This window comes from Zosterops lateralis, assembly GCF_965231275.1.
Source record: "Zosterops lateralis genome assembly, chromosome: 7".
NCBI lineage: Eukaryota > Metazoa > Chordata > Aves > Passeriformes > Zosteropidae > Zosterops > Zosterops lateralis.
The window spans coordinates 16,347,087-16,367,917 of record NC_139767.1 but is presented as its reverse complement, the minus strand read 5'-3'; the positions used below and the strand labels follow the sequence as shown (position 1 = coordinate 16,367,917).

Below are 20,831 nucleotides of genomic sequence, written 5' to 3'. Positions count from 1 at the left end.
GTCAAATGTGAGGATTTACAGGAGTTCCACCTGAGTTTCTGCCCCCATATCTCTGTCCCTTTTCTGCAGATCTCTTTATCTACCCAGCATTGCTTCCAGCAGAATCTCTGTGACAAGAGAGTAGGATGCAACAGAATAGATCAATGAAGCAGATGAGTTGCAGAAATAGTGATATTTTGACCCAGATTTCTGGGAAGCAGCATGTCTTTAGGGACATTCAGGAGATGTCACCACTATCCTGAAGATGATGGGACTTACTTGCCATTATTTTCCCCTTTTTGGCAAAGTGTCCATGAATCTCACAGCTCTTGATGGTTTCAGCTTTTCCTCGATTATCACTGAGACAGTCTTGTTGTCAGAGCAGGCTTGTTCTCAGTGTTAGCAGGTGGCTGCCATGGGGTCTGACACTTTGCCTACAAAATGCAAAAGACTAGACATTCCCTCCTTCAGTACTGGACATCATCTAATCTAGTTTACATTATCTATTTGTCTGGTTTCTTCAGTGGTGTTGTATGCATCCTGTTTTATGATAACAGATGCATCTATGCCTGACCACTTGCAGATCTTTTCTCTGCTTCATAAGAGATTTTAGTAGCAACCACAATCCAAACCAGATGTCCCTTCCTACCCAGCCTTCTTTGGAAGAGAATGTAGGTCACACTCCCTACAAATCTAATGCAGGACTGGAGCCAAGGCATAGAGGATTGGGTCCCCATCTGGGCACGACATTCAGTTTCCTAACTGCTTGCACAAACCAGGATGTTGTATGTATGAAGAATTACGTTATTTGCTACACTTCACCAAAGCATAGTAGAAAACCTGTAGTTTCACAATAGGAGAGAAAAGAGGAAGGAAGAGCAAGACATAGGCAGCTTTAAACTATATATATGTCTCCATGGGATGCTTCAAGAGCCCCAGTAACTAAGTTTGGGTGCACCCTGAGGAGTTAATCGGCTGCCCCAAAGTCAATGGCAAGTGAAAATCCATGTTTCCAGGCAATGGAAACATTCCCTCCAGTCTCAACACAACCCCATGCCAGTCAGAAGCTTTTTTCCTCAGTTACTGAACAGGAGGAATGTTACCCTAACCAGATTTTTTAAACTGCTCCTTAGACCTCTGTAGCTGGAGTACAGGAACCACAGCTCAGGCAAGAATATGTCACTTTTTCCTGCAAAGACTAACCTTCTCTTTGTCAAAGATGGAATAGCCTTTTTTTCAGCCATATGACCAGAACACGGCTATCACCTGGTCAAAATGCTGACTGGCCATGTACCTACCCACCTGAGCAGCACTCTTGACATGTGGCAGCCATGCTTTCAGCCACCAGTCATATGAAAACTGGAGGTGACTGTTCAGCTACCAGAGATAGGGAGGAAAACTAATGGGGGAAGAGCAGGTCCTCGATTGTTATCTCTTTGAAGTTTTATTACAGCAGAACTTCCTTCTGAATATTTGAGTGGCTGCAGCAGGAGTGCTGCAGTTCAGCGGGCCTCTGTCAGACTCCCTCTGATGAACATTAACATGCAGGCTTGGGAAAAACTTCTCCCCAGAACACACTAGGACCTGCTAAACTACCTGAGACTCACCTCTGCTAAGTGTTGTACATACTGGGGAAGGAAGCCTTTTGTTACATGTTTTACAGCTATTATTTGCTTTGGATTTTGTTTTGTTTTCCAAGAAAGGAAAATAAAATGAATTTAACAAGTAGGTTTTAGATCTCCTTCAAGATAAATTGATAGGTTTTATACAGTGATTCTCATCTTTTTACATTATAGTACACACCTAAATTACCCTGTAATTAAATAGTTCACAGTGCTGGAAATCTGGTGAATGCATATGGAATCCTTAACTTGTCTTTGCAACTATTTGAAGCATTTAGGAATCCATCAACCAGGAAAGAGAACAGCATATTGCAACTACCATATGGGCATTAAATATGAACTTGTCGAAGGAAAAGAGAATTAACCATTTTTTACATTCCTTGTGGACTGTATTTTTTGTTGTTGTTTTAGAATATGAATTGTTTCTAACTATGTTTTGTTTTTAAAAACTCATCACAAGGCAAGAAAATATCCAGGTTACTAAAAAACCTCAGCAGTTTTATGGTCTTCTCCAATGATTACCTAATACATTTGTCTCATCTGCTTTCCTTGTTGTGTGAAAACACACTGAGGAAATGTGTAAATGTAGCGAATTGTTCCCAACTCTTTTATTCACCTTTCAGCATGCTAGTTCCTTCCCTTGGCATTGATATCATTATGCATTTGTCAAAGACAGACTGTCACTTTAGAGCTTCTATTATGTGCAAGATTTGGCAGCACATTTTACCTTTGGGATTTGCTTATATCCTTTGCATGTTATTGTACTGCTTTGGCATTCAGCAAATTCAGTACACCCACTTCTTTGATGTTCATTCCAGCCCCTAAATGTGGAAACAATGACTGAAATTTTGGATCAAAGCATCCCATAGATGGCAAGCAACATAATTTTGTGATAATGTACAAGAACAGAAAGAAATCCCATAGCTAAAGTCTAAGCCTGTAACTGTTCTACAATTTATGTACTCTAACATTCAAGAAAAGGAAAAAGAAAGGGAATAAAGAACACAGAGGTTCAGCTGAATTAATAACAATGGGAAAATTCTCAATATAATTAAAATATTTTTTAATATCAAATGAAAATTCTCATAGAAGCATAAGAATTCATATGTTAAGAACAGAATTGAATGAGGAATGACAATGTCTGACTCATATCTGTTCTAGAATTGAGGAAAAGAACAACATTCCCATTTTTTACTGTTTCCTAAAAAACAGTAGCAAGCATAAATACAGTAGTTAATTAAATCAAATGCAACATTTCATCTGTAATTTAAAAGAAAAGAACAAAAAATATTTAAAAGAGAAAATTATTTTCAAAACCAGCAGTTCCATTGATATTTGGAGTGAAAATGAGAATGGCTTGGTCTAGTTCGTCTTAAATTAGGTCACACTGACAAGGAGTCAATGTAAATTCAGCTTTCTCACTGTTCCTGTGGGCAGACCAAGGTGTGCAGAACAACTAAAATATTTGGGTTTACTGGTGTTACATTTTACATACACCCAGATGAAGTCAGACTAAAATAACCAGAACGCAGGACAAATGTGCGGTGTGTTTTCAGTGGCGAGGGCGTGCCCTGGCGCAGGGACAGCCCGGGATGCTGCAGCCCTGCCCGGGCTCTGCCGGGGGCTGGGGCGGGGACCAGGTGCGTGCGGGGCGGCCCGCGGGGACAGCCCTGCCGCCAGCCGTGTGCAACAGTGACATCCAGTGGCCCTGGCCCTCCTCACAGCCCGGCGGCGCCCAGCCAGCCACCGAAATCCCCTCTCCCAGTACAGTAAATCATCGCTCTTCTTCCCTCGCAAAGGTAGCGCGTTGCCTTCGGGTTAAAAGGCAACTGCAGAGTCAGAGCATCACGTTTTGAGTTGCTGTAAAATCTGCTCGTTGTATCTGTGGGCATATTTGAGCCGTAGAAAGCAGCATCCTTTTCTGCGTTTGGGGGCTGAGCAGGGGCTGGGGCAGTGCCCGTGTGGGGGACAGCACCGAGCTCCCTCTGAGAGCCTTCTCGAGGATGCAGAACTGCACAGGGCTGGCACTACATCACGTCTTACCTGAAGTGAGTATTCCCCTCTGAAGCAAAACTGACGCATTTTAGCAACAATTGCCACTTAGGGCTTCCGGTTTAATCCCGCCCCTCCTTCTTTATGGCACTTCCTTTCAAGTTATAGCAACAGTTGTACTCTGTACTAAGGTAACATTCTTGATCGCTGCACTTAAAACTTTAATATTCATGTGCAAATAAAGACACCCCTCCCCGACCAACATATATCTATGCATTCTATATAAAGGTACACAGAATAAAGGATTGTCAGTAATTAATTCACAAGAGCATTAAATACTCCCATCACTTAAAAAAAATTGTATGAAGATGCACAACAGAATTTGTGCATTTGATAATTCCCAGCCTTGCAGTTTCTTTGTTTTGATACCACCTGCCAAGGGTCTTTAACTATTTAATTCCCTCGCAATAACTGCTAAGAGATGCTCTTATTATTTTAATTACTTTAAGGATGGATAAACTAAACCACAGAAGGTTTCAATGACCTGCCTAAGATCATGTCACAAAGCACTGACACAGCAAAGAAACAGATCATACAGAAGTGACCTTTAGTTTCCAATCCAGGCTACTAGCACATAGTAGGAAGTGTGATCGTCTTTTTTATTCTAAGCAAGAAAATACAACCCTGCTATTTTAAATGTAAGAAAAGTCACAGAGTGTCTTTCAGGAAAAAAGCTGCATGTGGTTAAAATTTCATGACTGAGGCAACATCTGCTCAGGGAAACAATCACATCAAACTTTTGCCTAAAATGTCTATCAAGGAAACAAAACCAATTCCTCCTATCTTACGGGACCAGATCCTCTGCAGGGCTTGAGCCAATGATGAGCAGAATGAATTTGCTTGTTCAGGCCCTGGCCCAGTAGGTCCTGTTGCACGAGTTGGGCTTGTGAGCAGCACTTTGGAAATACACAAGCGTGGGTCCTTGCTTAAAGTTGTAACCTTGTTCAACCATCATCTTGAAAAGGAGCTTAATGATAAATGAACATGAATTTTTAGTGTCTTCTCTAGAGACAATAGGGTATTTCAGAGCCCAGAAGGCAGCAGACAGACAGAATACGCTTTGGCAGACAAGTTCTCCTCACATTACATTCAGCCTCTCCATCCCCTACAGTGCAGAGGAAGGGCCATCTCGGCATCCACGGAAGCCCAGTGGTTCCCCTCTGCAGGGCTGACCCACACCTTGCCCCAGCACTATGGCATCCTGCCAGCCTGAGGAGCAGCAGACTGCAATGGGAACCCGCACTGGGCTCCTCACCCAGCCCAAAGTTCAGACATGTTTTGGTAACTTTGGGTGGGTTTTGCAGTACAGTAAGGAGATCATCCATGGTGGTTCATGTATGTTTGCTTATAACCTTCAGATAACCGTGTACTTTAATCTATTGGCTAATCTACCATTGCATTACATTTCTTGAGGATACTTTATACTTACAGGCAATGATTTGATGAGATCATGCACAATAAACCTGTCTGACGAAATCCAGATTTTGGAACACAGCAGGAAAATTTGTTTTGGTTGACTGGTCATTTTTTGTATCTCAGAACTTATCAGACTGTCCATAATAAAACATAAATTCTATAAAGTGGTAGCAGGTTTTTTGATTTACTGACAGTTGCTGGTTTGAGTTTTCACAAAAATATTTAGCTATAGAACAGTGTATTAGGAGTATTCTTAAAGGTAAATAACGGCAGCCAATAAAAGTTCAGCCTATAAAGGGTCCCATCTTCTAGGAGTTTTCTGCAACGAGAATTACTACCAGCATAATCATGGCTCCCTGCACACTAATATTTCCTCTGATACAGTATGATCAATGTTGTGGAAAAACATTTATTATATTTCTTCTAGCTACTTAAAGGCATTACTGAATTATGAGCATCGCAAAACGAATCCACTGTGCATTTTTTCTTTATGTGACGTTTTTACAATCTTCATTTTCTGCTTTGCAGCCACTGAGCTATAGTGATCACAGTATGCACCCTCTTACAACTGACACAGGGGCCAGGAACTCCTTTCTGCTTTATTACATTTGAAATGCACTTCATATGACAACATTCATTCTCATTCTCCATTGGACCCTTATTTAAACAGAGAAGCCATTTTTACTGGACCTGTACTTAAAGGGAGAAGTAATGAAAGAAATTAAAATGAGGAAAGAAGGTTTAAACAGCTGTTTCAAATATGCTTAGTTAACAGATGTGACAAAGTTTTTCCTCAAAAGAGACAAAAATGGACAAGGAGGTATCAATACCTCCTTTAAGCTGTTCTTAAAATGCTAATAATTGCAAAGATTACATGATTTTGAGACACAGTGCATCACTGAGGATATTTTAACTTCACTGGAATAAGAAATAAATGAGTAGGGAAGGAATAAATGAAAGCTGAGTCAGAAGTAAGATTCAGCTGCACAGGATAAAAACTTGCAGTCCATCTAATGGCTAGCACTCACAGCAGTTGCAGGCTCATTAAAACCTTGTGGTAGGAAGTCAGTTAAAATAATATGGACAGAATAGCAGGTTCATTGAAACTATATTTCCCTTTGGTAGAAGAAAATAGAATGTATCTCTTCAGAAAATATGCCTAATAATTCATATGTAAATGTATTATTCTCTATAGGGATGAAAGAATTACTCTCTCTTCCTGCCTTCGATTCAGTGATTCATCCATATCAAAGTAAAAATAGAAAGAGAGAGTGAGGCAAGAGAGAAATGTATAAGTTTGAGCACTTGAACTTGTGATTTATGGCCTAGAGCTACAGCCAACTTTATTACAAAAATGAGTTCACCTATTATAACCTTACCCCGGGCTCTCTGGAGATGGGAGGAGGTTGAGCAGCATTAGAATATCAAGAGGTGTTCACAAACAATTCCAGTCTCATTCTCACTTCCCTTTCCTCTCTTGCCCTTAATGCATACATATCATCTGTTGCCTCCTTTCCTGCTCCTTGATGTAGCCACATCATGGTACTTCTCACTGTCTTCCTGTGGGAATTGGCCATGGCCTCATTTGTCATGAGCTCTGACTGAAAGGTTCCACTCATATTTTTCTCTCCACTTGTCTGAAGGACAGTGCAAGTCTGCGAGTGACCCCTTTGATAACACTTGAAATTTGCTAATGTTGGTTTTCTGCACATTGCAGCTGGTGATGAACACTTGACCACCATTGTTGAAGCATTGCACAACACAGCAAGTAGGCTTTGATTCTGTGAAGTTATTGCTCAATTTCCAGCAACTTTTAAAATAAATATAGATCTGTGCGTGTTTCATGGAGGTTACGTGTCCATTTGCATTACTCCAGAACTCCGTCTTTAAATTGTCTAGTGGTAATCCTACTTAACACCAATCCTACTTAACCAATACTCTCTAATTGGCATTAGAAACAGAATTTTGTTTCACAAATGCAGCCAAAATATAGAGCCCACAACAGATGCTTAGCAAGGGCAGTTGCACCCCTAGCTACAGCCTATCATCCAGGAAACCTGAAATTATCAACAGAGATAACATTTCTTCTAGTGAACAGAGATGCTGCAAGTATTCCTCTAAAGAGCTTCACTGTCAGTCATGGCAAAACTTCCTGTGGCATGAATGGAAGTGACACAGAGGGCCCTGCTGGCATCCTGGGGGGTCCCCAAATTACGAAGGAGCTGTGTGTCTAGTATGAAGTAGTCAACATCACAGCCACAGGTCATGGTCTCTTCAAGTGCCTTAGGTGGTTTTTCTCCAAAACAGTGGTTATTTTGATGGTGTACAAGAGATACAAGTCTGACTGTCAGCCAGGCTTTAAAGCATAAATAAGCCATGATCTCATTTGCGTACAGTCTTTACAGGCGACAGTAGCATGTATGAGTGACTGCTATATTTAGGGATGACAAGATGGGCATTATTAATAGCTTAATTGACATTAATGCAATTACCCCTATTCCTATTACAGTTAGTAGAATTATACAGAAAGCATTGGCTGAGGCCTCATTTTCCCTAGAGCTACCCAAGGATACGACATTTTCCACCACACCGTATCTAGTCTTTGACATTAGATACTTAGCTACAGAGTCATTCCAGTAAATCATTATAAATGCATTATAATAAAGATGTTATGAGCTATTGGATATTAACCCCCAGCCCCTGAAGAGAGATAAATACACTGGTTGCAAGATTTCTGCTTTTGTTTTGCAATGAAAAAGAGTTTTGCTTAAAACTAAAGAACTATAAAATACTATGCGGATAATTAAAAAACAGACTTCACCTTCCCTGGTCAGATTAAAGGTAAACAAACCCTCAACATAGTAAATAATAAATTCATAGGATATGAAGAACCAAATCTTGGTCCATCACAATCAAGCTTTTATTTACAAATGTGTATTTGTGTGTACACTTTTTGGAGACACAGCTATTTGTGTATGCAAATATCTCTTTTTAAACATCTGATAACTTTACCTTATCTCCAGGAATTTTGCTTCCTTTTAAAATGTCATTTGTTTGTTTGTTCATTTGTTACTCTTCGTGTCTCCAATATGGAAATGTGAGGCTCAGGACTGCCAAGTATTAAACTTTTTACAGGAGTCATGAATCAAATCAGTTTCCAGTACAAAAGGAAATGGAGAAACAGAGGCATCATGATCATACATTAATTATAGTGAAGTGGTACATGGGAGCATTTAGGCACCATGCTAGGCACTGGATGACATAACGAAGCAATGGTGCATTGCTTTCTCCACAAAGAAATTACATTGCAATACAAACAAGGTTAAAACAAAACACTAATGAGTACATGTCAGGCATGATGAAAACCAAGAAAATAACTATCACAGTAGAACACATAAAAAACCAAACTGGAATCACAAAACTAATTTTCAAACCAAAAATTAAGTTCTTCCAACAAAACGTGTTAAAGAGAATATCCATATGGCTTCATGGTCTCCTGGGTTTAGTTTTTTCTAATTCATTAAACCCGATTGATTGTGATTTTGTTTGATTAAGTCTAAAGTCCACTTTAATAAATACTGTAATATGTAATTATCATTATATATACACATATGAGTTTCTGTGTCTGTATTAGCATGTGTACATGTTGGTATGCACACGTGTAGAGAAAGCCTTGCTTGTGTACTCTTTTATTATTACCTCCTGACAGAAACCTGTAGGCCCATAGGTTATAAACTTTTAAAAGTCATATATCATTGTGGTGCATTCCATTTTTAGTGAGTCTTTCTTGGAGGTGAGTGAGAATAAATTCAGCTTGAATTAGTCCCTGAAAGAGATCTGTCTCCGGTATAACTGACTGCTCAGCTGTGGTAGTTTGTCAGCTTTCAGGCCAGGGTTCATGTGCCTTATCTGTCCTGGCTGTGCTCCTGATCACAGCTCACCCTCCCAGAGAGAACAACTCCCATAATAAAGAATGAATTAAAAATGAAGCTTTAGCACCAACCAGGCACTTCTTATCTTGTAAAGTCTTAAGTCAGGTACTTCATTATGCTTCTGCTCTTCTAAAACAAATATAGATCTGGAATCTGGTGAAAACACTTCCTGGGCAGGTTTTATCTCTTTTAAAGTGAAACTCAAGACAAGGCTATAGGATATAATTTACTGTTTTAATCGAATTCTCAGTTTGCAATATGCATTGAATATTTTTTGAGGATAACATTTAAGCGTTTGCAAAGTCCCTTATTTTTTACAGAAAACATTTACTTTTGATTATCAAATCATTAATCACTGAGGCTTATCAGCTCTGGGGGTAAAATAATCAGGACAGTAGTGGATGTCTTGCCTATTGATCTCTCCAAAGCAAAGCTGGAGACCTACAGAGAAGATCCCCATGGCCCAGTAAAAGCTGTGAGACAATTTCAGGAGAGGTGAAATTATTATGTAGAAATAAACAGATGATCTAACGGCCTTTCTCAGGCTTCAAGGCTAGCACCATTTAGATTTATAATATGCACAGAAGGTTTTAGAGAAGAAAAATATTTAAGTCTGTGTTATTTACCTAATTGTTTCACATCATATAGCAAAGAAAAAAAGACAAAAGTAACACTATTTGTGTACTGCCCTAATTAGCTGAGATCCAACATTATGAATCCCCATTCTCTCAGAGTAGAGAACAGGAGGTTCTGCCGCATCAGGGAATTGCAGTTATGGGGCAGTCTGAACTCCCCTACACTGACTGGTTTGTAAGGTGGATGTCTGAGGCTCAACTCATTGAATTCAAATCTAGCTTTGGAAGATAATCTCTGTTATTGAAGGTGTAACATAGCTCAGAAGACATGGATAAATTTCTTGGCTCTGCTTAAGATTTCTTGTGCAATGGATAGTATAATGGATAGTATTTGGAACTATTTTTATTAATAACTTGACTTAAGATAACAGGATTCTTCAGTCTTTGCCCAGATCTCTTGGCCTTGCTTCACAGTCCCTTTTGGAAAACTGCAGCAGCTAAAGAAATCACTACTCTAGAAATTATTCAAAGAGCAACCCTGTCCCCCCACCTCTGAAGACTGTGTGGAACCCATTAAAGAGGCACAGAGGAGTGGTGTGTAAATTTCCAAGCTGCTGAAATTCATTGCCTTATATATTAATATCTTAAGAAAAAAAAAAAGTTAATTAAAGTGAATATACCAGGCTGTGCACAATGGCAAATGATGGCTTTGATTCACAATTCTACTTGGACCTGGCTGCAGAAGCAGAAGTTACTGCCCCTCCTTGGCAGTTACTCAGTCACTGCAGCTAAAATGGTGAAAGATGATCAGCCTATAATCCACTTCTGGTTTTCAGGCTACAATCTAATACTGATTTTCAGCCAGCCATGGAGCTGTCATTACCAAATGTCTGTGCAGGGAGTGACCAAATATTCTAGATAAAAGTGAAAGCTGACAGAGGTAAAAAGAAAGAGAAGCAACAGAATGGATATATTTTAAGATTAGCTTGATGGCACCTTATCCAGAACAGAAAATGGAGGGAAATAATAGTCTCAAAGCTTGTTATGTCACCTGAGTATCAGCCATGAACAGCCAAAGACAAGCAAGTCCCAGGAATGACATCTAATGGATTTCTCACAGCAGCTGCATAGTAGGTAAGATAGAGCAGACCCACAAACCAAAGCCAACAGTGAAGAGGTTATTGGACACCACCTAGAGATTTACTCAAAATTTAGTTTAAGAAGATCAAACCTTGCTGTTGTGGAAACCATTTTGACAAGCTCAGCTTTAAAGACAAGCTGGAAAGGGGCTATTTGTGATAGTAGCAGAAAAGGAAGAAATTCCTTTTCTGCTACTATCACAAAATAATAAGCATCCTTTCCGAGCTCCTATGATAAAGGACAATTCCTGAGCATCACATTAGGAGACACATCCACACTTCTGAGGACTGCTCAAGCTATCTATGTTGTGAATTTCTTGATTGGAGATTGTCCTACTGTTACTTTTGTTATTAGTCTCAGTCCTGTTTGGGGCTTCTCAGACTTATCATAATAAGAATACTAGATTAATATACTGATTTTCATACTAAAGAATAAACGTTACTGTGCATTATTATAGGATTTAAAACTTTCATATATGGTATCACCACCAATTTTGATTGTCCTTCTTCAAACAAGTTAAATGAGAAATAGTGCAGAGAGGAAGGGGCTGCTTCTAACCACTGTTGATTACATCAGTGTCCTGGGTTGCAGTGTAGGATGTACACAAAGTATTTATTCTATCACCATCTTCATGAACTGTTGAAACCAGGTGGGCTGGTGTTTTCCCAAGCCCCGTGCCTCTTCTGCTAATGGCCTTTGGGGTGTCTTCTGCTAATGGCCCATTAACGCCTGGCCCATGAGTCACAGGTAACTCCCTCCAGGGGTTATCTCCGTTTAATGGGCCATCAAGGACCCACTTCACACTTCTCATGCTATTGTGAGATGCTCTGCCCAGGGGGAGGAGCCAAGCATTCTCACCTGGATATAAGCTGGTATGTGGGACAGTGCAAGAGCACTTATCTACTGGATTCCCAGAGGAGCAGGGCTACCAGACCTTTCTACAGGATCACTGCTTCAGGGAGAGCACCTCACCTGGACTGCTTCCACCGTCCTGCTCAGGTTGTATTCTGACTCTGTCAGTGATCCTTTGTGTTATTGCATGTATTTTATTTTACTTTTACCATTTTACCTTTCTTCTTATTAAATTATATCTCTGACTTGGAGCCTCTCATTCATTTTGCTTTCAAACCACAACAATCAGCTCCAGTTTTATCACTGTTCTCTCTTTTGTTTCTTTGGCATGTCAAAGCATTGCTCACACCCAGCCCTTTATGAAATTACACCCTGATGCTGCACCAGGCTTTTCCTGCAACAACATGACTTTCATACAAGCTCCTTTTCAACTTCAAAAGTAAAAAAAAATTGTAGTTATTAATGATCCATTCTTGTGACTATCCATGGGTGAAGGGCATTTGCCTCACTCACATCTTTAATAGCAAATAATTAATGAGGTGTTGGAAATTAACAACAATTAACAATGCCTGGGAACAACAGCAGAAGGTGTTTGGTCCTCTTTTGATGAAGTTGAGAGAATTTGTTTCTCAGGCTTGTGCCTGCAAGGAGGGAGAGCTGGAGGGGGATTTCTGATGTGATCTTTCTTCCTCTACATTACCTTGTTGAAAATCATTACAGGGACTTGTCAAGTAGGAAAGAGAACAGGAAGGCCTTTGTCTCTCTGGGACAGTTTCATCAATTCTGGCTGCCACAGGGACTTGGAACCTGAAGTTCACAGCCTTCAAGAAGACAAACCAGAACTTTCCATGTGGGAACATAAGCCCAGACTTATTGAAAAACCTAAATAATTTCTGTAATAAATACCAAATTCTAGTCTTTTATATGCAAGTATTCATGGTGCCATCATGGTGCCTGCCTTTTGAAAGGATAGAAATGGTCATGGAAGATGTTGTACCACAGCTCAGGCAGTACAGCAAGAATATTCTGGGAATATTCACTGAAGACTTGTTTTGTCCTTTTGGTCTGGCTCAGGCATAGACAAGATACTTGAACTAGTGTAGTACAGGCAGTCCATTTCTCTTATGTTATATGCAAATAAATGACTTTATTAAACAGGCTAAATAGTCATAAAAATGTGTAAGATGCACACATAAGAAGAAGAACAGGAGCATTCCCCTCTAAGTGATGTATTTACCATCTTCTGCAGAAATTAAAAGATGAAGAAATTCAGTTATGTTTTTCCCCAGCTGCTCATGCACCACTCAGTACAGCAAATAGGAAAATAAAAATTTCAAGATAAGCAGTCGAATCCCCACTCTAACTCCTCATCATGATTTTGCAGAAAAATCTGAAATAATTGAACTCAAGAACAAAACTGTGTCTGTTTATTCTCCCTCTAAATTTGAACAAGCAGCTGTGGAAACAGCTAGGGCTGACCTTTTCCATTACTGGAGAGCAAAACAAGTATAGAAATTGTTCAGGAACCTCTCCAAAACACACAAAGTTTCCTCAGCCTTCTAGCTTGGAATCCTTCACTTTCAGCCTCTGGGATGTAATTTAAAGTGTTGCTCAATGCCCAAGAAAAATCCACAGCATACACCAAGAAAATGGATAGAGGAAAAATTCTTTCACCTGAATAAATGAAATACAATAACATTTCAAATTCTTGTTTTAAATATGAAATTAGGAGTGTCTCATTTCTAAGAATGAAATGATACAGTAGAACTGAATGAAAATGGTACATTACATTCTGCCTCTTGTCTTTGTCCAGGTGAACAGAAAACACTTTGACAAATAATGTTCTTGCTGTAAAATATCAATTTTCTCCTAGCATGAGTTCAGTCAATGATCCCAATTTGCAAGCAATTTATGCATCATCCTTGAACTTCCAGATTTTTGGAACTCAATGTTACTACTAGCATTTCTACACCCAATGGGGAATTTTAGAAAGGACAAGAAGAAATATCTCTTTTTGCACATGCTTAATGTTGAAGGTTTGAGACACTGGCTCCAGAAGTAATTTTTTCTGTTCTCTTTCTGTTTAGTGTGATGTAAAGACTAGAGTTGATAATTCCATTTTCATATGCAAATTCCATATTCAGGAAATTTAACAGTATGCACATCAACTGTTTTCGCCTTTGGTTTCACACTGTGGATCTGATGATCAGTAAAAGATAATGAATGTACATATCACTTTTCAGTATTATACTCACAACTTTATATTTCAATCACGTTCTACAATTTATTACCTACATTACTGAGATTTGTGATGGGGAAACCTTAAAGTAACATTGCAAATACTGTGGCATGATAAAAAGTATGCATAGAATGCATATCCTGCAATGCTTGAAATGATAACTTAAAAAAATTAGTTTGTTTGTAGCACAAACTCAAGCTAAGTATGGTGGATATTACTCCACCTTTTTCTCCAGAGCCACATAATATGAAAAACACAAAATAAGAGGAATATAACAGAATATAAAATTCAGAGACCAGGCCCGCAACTATAGGATTCTTATCTGCAAGGAATAAGATGGGGAAAGACTGGAGAATGTTTACAGAGATAAAGCAGATACAAGAAACTTCAGAGGCTTTTGTGTGAGGTTAAGCCTCCACTTTTCAGGTCAACTGCTGTGTACAAATTTATCATTCAGTGCATCGTGACTAAGTGATGGAGCTCTATTTCGTTTATATCTACAGACAAGGGTCAAATGCCCAAACTGATAGCAGACAGTTTCAGCTGAGCAAACCAGGTAGAAAAGGAATGCGCTTCAACTGGTTTTAGCATCCCATTGGCTTTATCTGTACTTCTAGGCATGACAGCATGCAAGGTATTTATGGCTTAAAAGAATTTCCGTCTCTGAGTTTATAACCTTGTAAAAATCAGTGAGAAAATGACTTAGATATACCAAAACCAACTTACAACAGGGTGGCTAGATTTTATTCTCACTTTGTACACCAGAAAACCTATTAGCATGTTGTTATTTAAAGGTTTCATTACTAGAGTTCCGCTGTGTTTCAGAAGAACCAAACTGCTGCAGCTCAGCAGGTCCAGCTACTGCTACCCTCTGCCTCTAAGGTCATAAGCAGATGTCTATGGAGGAACAAGAGGGGAGACATGCTTCCCTCTCTTATTTTCCAGCCTCTTTCTATTTTTAGCCTGGTGATGTTGTGAAGCCAATGGCATTCTTACACATTTACAAATCATCAATGAACCTCTCCACTCCCATTTTTTGCCACTGTAAACTGTAAGTATCTACAAGATGCTCTGTCAATGATTTCCAAAGATCTGCTATCCATGGCATAAAGATCCCCCATCCTTTGGTTTACTGCAAGAGCATACGACTCTCTTTCCCTACTAATCTTATCACAGTTATCTTGGTTGTCTCACACAAAGCCTGAGTGTGCAGTCCTCCTTTATGCAGCATTTCCACTAACTCCAAACAGTGCAGTTTTGGGAGCTGAGTTGATTACCCTGAATATGTCACCAAACCAGGACACTTCTCTGACAGCTTTTTTTCTGCAGAAGACCAAGTATACAAAGCTGTTACTGTAAACTACATTATAGGGCTGAATAGAATCATAGAGTAATTTTAGTTAAAAAAGACCTTTAGGATCACTGAGTCCAACCATTAACCTGCATGGTCAGAAGGAACCAGCACTATGATTAATCCTATGATTAGCATTATCATCGACTGATGAGCTTTTATGCAAAGCTGGGTGCATTGCTAGGCTTTAAACAGAGCACAAAACCATGTGGCAGATCTAGATATATAGGAGAAAAGATTACCTATAAGGAGACTACATTAATTTAGACATACAAATTTGTGATTTTGGAAGTAAATGTAAATATTATGAATATACACCTTGATTTTATAGAATTCCTTCCTCCTTTCCTTTATTTTAGAGAATCCAAAGCATCTATTTCCAGAACAACTATTTCCAACCTCTTTTCCAGAACCTCTAGAGAAAATTACACTTCACCATACCATCTTGCCTTAAAACCTTAATGATGGGCAGAGCTCAGGTATAGATTATTCACAGTAAAGGTTCCAGCCCTACTTACATAGTGAGGTCATACAGGTAGCAGGGTGTTCTCTTAGTCTCAAAATTACTGACAAATTACAAGATAAGTTAAAAACTACTTGAAAGTTAAACTGGCAAAAAAAAGTAGAAAACAAATTTACAAGGGGAAAAGAAAATATTTAAAAGGGCTTTTGCTCACTCTTCAGCATGCCATGCAGTGGCACAGTTTTCCTTTTTCTCACTTCAGTTGGAATTGTGTTCCAATCAAAAGACATTCCTTCCTTTCTAGAAAATTGAACAAGTAAATGAAAAGCAAATGGACAAATAAGTTCAAAACATGTTAATTCACTTCCTTCATTAACTAGTTAGCAAAATGTTATCCAGGTTTTGTTTATTGCCTTATCTCCCACTGAGAGCTACATAAGATCCCTCAGTTAAATGTATTCTTACACAGCAGTGCAGTCCTTCCAGGTAAAATACTCTGTAGAAAGCAGGTAAATATAACATGATATGCTGGGTATCACACTGGAAATGGTGCAAAGCCATCTGTTAGTGAACCAGCTGATGGTATTGATGATGTCATTCACAATAAAAAAGAAATGAGAGGATTGTCAACAAAGTCATAAAATGAAATTATAGCCCCCCTATGTGAAGCAGAATCTAATTGCACACATTCCTTGCTTGTGTGTGCCCTCCCCATTGCAGCTGTTTGCCTACCTTTTCTTGCAGATGGTTCAGATCATCTTGTCTCCTCCAAGGCCTCTTCTACTCCTGCTCACCCCACATCACCCCTTTTCATTCCAGACTTTTATTTTAAGATACTGAAACTACTGCATACTCTTTGCACAAACAGAATGTGTTCTCAAAGCTTATACATGGTGCAAAAATTAGTTGGCATGAGCCAAACTTTGGGACAGAAGTGCTACCTCACACTGAAGTCTTACACCTACCTGATAAGTGGAATAGGGAAAGGTCAGGATTTGAGGACCAAAGTGCCCTTATTGCAACCTTCCTTCTCTTCCTCAATCCCAGTGCTTGCAGATCAGGACATTTATGCAAGGATACACAGGACAGGAGGCCCAAATACATATATACATGTAAACATGGACAGAGTTAGTCAATGCTTCAAGTGTAACTGCACACGAGCTTCAGAAAAGGTTCACAAGTTCCATCAGGAGGGTAAAACAGGACTCTTCTGCTTTTTTTCCACAGAGATATTATGTGATGAAAGGTTTACAGAAAATTAAATACCATATTTGGTGTAATATTTTAACCAGCTATGATATGTCTCTAGGTTTCCTACTAAAAATGCTTTTCTTTTCACTATTAGATGGAAAATTTTAAAGGAAAAAGAAAGAATCAACAAGAATTTTTAAAAAATTGGGGGAAAAAATGGGGGGAAAAGGGTAAGTTTTTTAAAATTTATGAGAAAAATTCACAGTAGCTTGCAAATTACAACGCAAATATTTATTCCTCAAAGGCACATTGGTTGAAAAGGAAGGCAAACCACCACCTCGCACTGATTTAAGCCCCTTAGTATATCACCTTTGCAACTGTTTCATTTATTAGGAAAGTTCTCAGTAACACTTGTTTTAGGAATGTAATCCTGTATTATAAATATTGTCTGAACCCTTCCAAGAGGAATCTGTTTTACTGCCATTTCATATCAGACTGGAATGGGACAGGTTTGTAAAATGTAAAGTTACTACACAGTAACTTCAAGCTGTATGAAACAAAGATAAAACAATCACTAGCTCAGTGGGTCTCACAGTTTTATACACAAATTTAAGTTCACACAGGAGGTAAATCCAAAGTAAAAGTTTCTGTTGGACTTTTTTGTTACTGGAAAAAAAAACCACTGAAATAATCAATCCAAAACGCAATAGTAATGTTAAGCAGATACATGAAACTAGATTAAAGGCCAAATTTTGAACTAGGTTTTGTCTCCAACTTGTACTGATATTATTATAGTTCATCCAATTTACACTGAAATCTGGTGGAAAAACTAGACCACATAGAGCTGTAATATGGCAGGGCACTTGAACACCATGTACAATTTTACAGTTCTCTGCTTTTTGAACAGGAAAAACTGTATCTATTATTAAAGATTTGTGTAAATATTAGACTTCAGAAATCCTAGCAGTGCATTCAGATGCACACCATAATCTCAAATGAAGGCCGTTTTTACCACTACTACTGATTTCTTCCTGTTTTAAGCAAGAGATTGTAACAGCAAAAAAACAGCATTGCTCTTAAATATATTGTGTACAAACCACAAGATTAATATTTAAGCTCTCAGTCATGATTCATATATCAGATCAAAAAAGATTTTCACAACAATCAATAGCATTTTATGAACAGTGAACAAGATACAGGCAGGGTCTGGAATTAGGAGCAAGTCCAAGCCAAGTTAACTCTTCAAAAAGGGTTGACAGGAAGGCATCTGTGTGCCATCTAGAACATGGGTGCTAAGGAATTCTGCATTCTCTTGAATATTCTAAGCAACAGACAATGGTGGGAAGAATGAAGTATGTTCATTCTCCATAAGTGGGAGTTCTCAATGACTAAGGAACTGATTAGACAGAAAAGAAAAGTGAGACAGCATCCTTGCACCTATCAAACACAAAACACCAATTCAGTGTCACCTACTTGCCTCCCATTACCTAAGAGTAAAGCTATTTACTGCAACTGCAATGTAGTCTTCCTTCTAAGTTACTTGCCCTGCCTGCTGCATTATGCAATGTGATTTGGATACTTCGCAGAAAAGCAGGTGAGTAGAGGATCAGTTGGGTAAGATAACTGGGGAAAATTGCATTTCCCAAACCTCTTTCTTAAAAAGGAGAAAAAGAGGCAAATTAGGTATCTCTCTTCAGTGTAATTTAAAACACTTTCTTATCACTAATATCAATTATAAATGCTTATTCTAATTTATGAACACCTGCTTGACATCAACAGAACAGACACACCCCTCCAATTACTTTCTTATATGATGGCACATTTATTTCACTCTGATGAGATGAGGCTTTTCTAATTTCCTGTATAACCACCCCCAGCTCTCTGTGTATCTCCCATTAAATTGTGAACAGGCTTCACACATATTTTTAGATGTTTGAAAACGGCAGGAAGAGCTTTTTGATGTTTTAAAACATGTTCAGTCCCAGTGCCTCAATATTGTTTTCTTGCTAACTCCTCAAGCTTATGTCATCCATATGAATGGACTTCAGGCTTTTGAGAAAGTTTACCATATCATTACCATCTGCCTAAACTGCTGCAGTCAGAGGTCTTTCCCTCTAATGTCAATGCCACTTTGACAACAAAGTTGCAGGATTCCTCCCTGGCTTGGAACATATTTAGAAGTCAATGCCTTATTTTCTGTGATTAGTCTGTAACAATGTCAAGTGTGAAATTTAAATTAATGAGCACTTCACTTATTGAAATGGCTTCAGCACTTTTGCTACTTTTATTGATTTCTATTTACTTTGGGAACCACAAATATGAAGAACATATTTCTAGATGTGACTAAACAGACTAATAATATGCTAGAATAGATGCACCTACTGATAGAACATTACACTTAACTCTAAGCTTATTTTGAAAAATCAACACAATAGGATAAATATATTATTTATAAAGCACTCTTCATTTCCTGCATTTCAGACAGTGTCACCTTTAAGTTATTTTCTTACCACTCTTTCCACACTAATGATTGGACTACACTAAAGCAGTAAATATGGTATCAACATTACCACTCCATATAATCAATTTGAATTTTAAGTAATATATTCATCATCCAGTAAATACCATCACAGCAGCAGATAAAGCTGTAGCTAACCTTCAGAGTATTTTAGTCTCCTGGTGGAGGCCAATTTTAAGGAGGAAGCTTTATTTAATTCCTAAGAGGTAAAGAAAATGCTTTCATTCCTGTCTGTCCTTCCCCACATGTCAAATGCTAATTTTTAAAAAAATTGAAAATCTTACAACTTTTGTATTTCTTGCTAGCATCTGAAAGAGTGCCAATCGGTGGAAAAAGCTAAAGGGATAGTTGTTTAGAAGAGAAAGATAAGGCTAGTATTCTCTGCCTTAGTTTGGTTTGGGTTTTTTTCTAACTAAAAAACTGAGAGGAAAAGGAGTGGAAAAGAGAAACCCAGCCTCCCCAAAGGCTGATCAGGATGTTGGTAATGCAGCAAGCAGAGACAGTGTTGTGCTGGCTGGAGCTCTGCCCGTGCTCCATAAACACAGGGTTAACCTTCTCTTCTCAAAAAAGTTTTTTATATAGCACAGCCAAATCCCCAGCTATTAAAGCTAAATTCTAATGCCAAATAAAAAAATTAAATGAAACGGGTGGATTCTGACCTTCAAATAAAAAATAATCCTCTATGCAAATCCCCACTCCATGAAATGGATGTTTCACGCAAACACGGATTTAAAATGAATCAAAAAAAGGTAAAAGAATATGGAGGGCTTGAACTTTGTAATTTTTGTTTTACACCCAGATTCTGCAAAACCTTAGATTTCCCTAAGCAGCTGTACTTGAACAGATCCTTGCAAAATCAGTTATTCAGTCTCTCCAAACATTTGTCAACTAAGAAACTCGGATAATGGCCAGTGTGCCTGTGACTCTAAATTTGAAGCCACTTGCTCCTGTAGAATTACATGTGCCAACTCCCTGGGCATCACTGGAAAATGAAGGGTGCAGCATCGTGTATAGTCTAGAAACATCAATAGGGCAGTCTGTTGATGCTGGAGATCTATGAATTCTTTCAAGGGTGGAAGATTGTGCTGGCAGATTGCTACTTGCTGCATTAGAACTTTGAAGATAAAATGACCTCTTTTCTTTCTTTGTTTCCATTTTGCAGGAAAACCTGCTGCCTCTGGAGACTCACTCCTGGGATATCTGACCAGTAAATATAATAGTTGTGGAAATGGAAAGGTCTCAATCTTCATATTTTCTGTATCTCAGCTTCTCTTTTTTGCTTCATTAATTTCTGTTGATTTAGTAGACCAAAGCCTTTATTTTTGGAAAGGACTGAGTCTGAAATACTTCCTATTTAAATTCCCAAATGAGACTCCTTCCTCCAGACCCCAGCTGTGATGCAAATCCCCCTGTTACTCTCTGGTATAGTGCTGCAGGATGATACCATGTTAGGAGGGTGTTTAATACAGTAAAGTCACTTTTTAAAGTGTCATTTTCAAGA

General features: G+C 38.6%; 1 long non-coding RNA gene across 1 annotated transcript in view; it reads left to right on the top strand.

Annotated features, from left to right (window-relative positions):
* The window catches only part of LOC310911265, a 30,107-nt gene extending 9,541 nt beyond the window's left edge, over positions 1–20,566 (top strand). Inside the window, exon 3 of the long non-coding RNA XR_014590478.1 lies at positions 20,493–20,566. This is a non-coding gene — a long non-coding RNA (uncharacterized lncRNA). The remainder of the gene's footprint in view (positions 1–20,492) is intronic.
* The last annotated feature ends 265 nt before the right edge of the window (positions 20,567–20,831 follow it).